Below are 499 nucleotides of genomic sequence, written 5' to 3' on the forward strand. Positions count from 1 at the left end.
AAAAAAAAAAGAGGAAAGGCAATAAATGAGAGAAAATATTTAAACAAATATTTTAAAAAGCCAAAAGAAATATGAATAGGAAGGGGGGGGTGAAATAACCAGGGAAGAGGGACTAACAGAAAAGAGGTACAGTAGGATAATAATGGGGAGCTCTGGTAGCATAGTGCCTAAGGCACTTGACTGCTAACCAGAAGGCTGGTGGCTCAAATCCATCAGCTACTCCTCAGAAGGAAGTTTGGGCAATCTACTTCTGTAGTGATACTGCTTTGAAACTCAAGGTGGGGTGGCTATGAGTTGGGTCTGACTCAGTGGCACATAAGAACAACAACAACAAGAAGGAGAATAATGAAATGCAAAAAGGAAAACAAGGAATGAGGAGAATCAGAAGAAAGAAAAAAATGGGAACCAGGAAAAGGAAAGAGGGAAAGAGAGAAAAAGCTGGAAACTAGAACCTAGGATGGGAAGAAAAAGATATTGTAATAAAAAGAATGAATATATA

The sequence above is a fragment of the Orycteropus afer genome, unplaced genomic scaffold, assembly GCF_000298275.1.
Source record: "Orycteropus afer afer isolate SDZICR_OR568_19922 unplaced genomic scaffold, OryAfe1.0 scaffold00308, whole genome shotgun sequence".
Taxonomy (NCBI): domain Eukaryota; kingdom Metazoa; phylum Chordata; class Mammalia; order Tubulidentata; family Orycteropodidae; genus Orycteropus; species Orycteropus afer.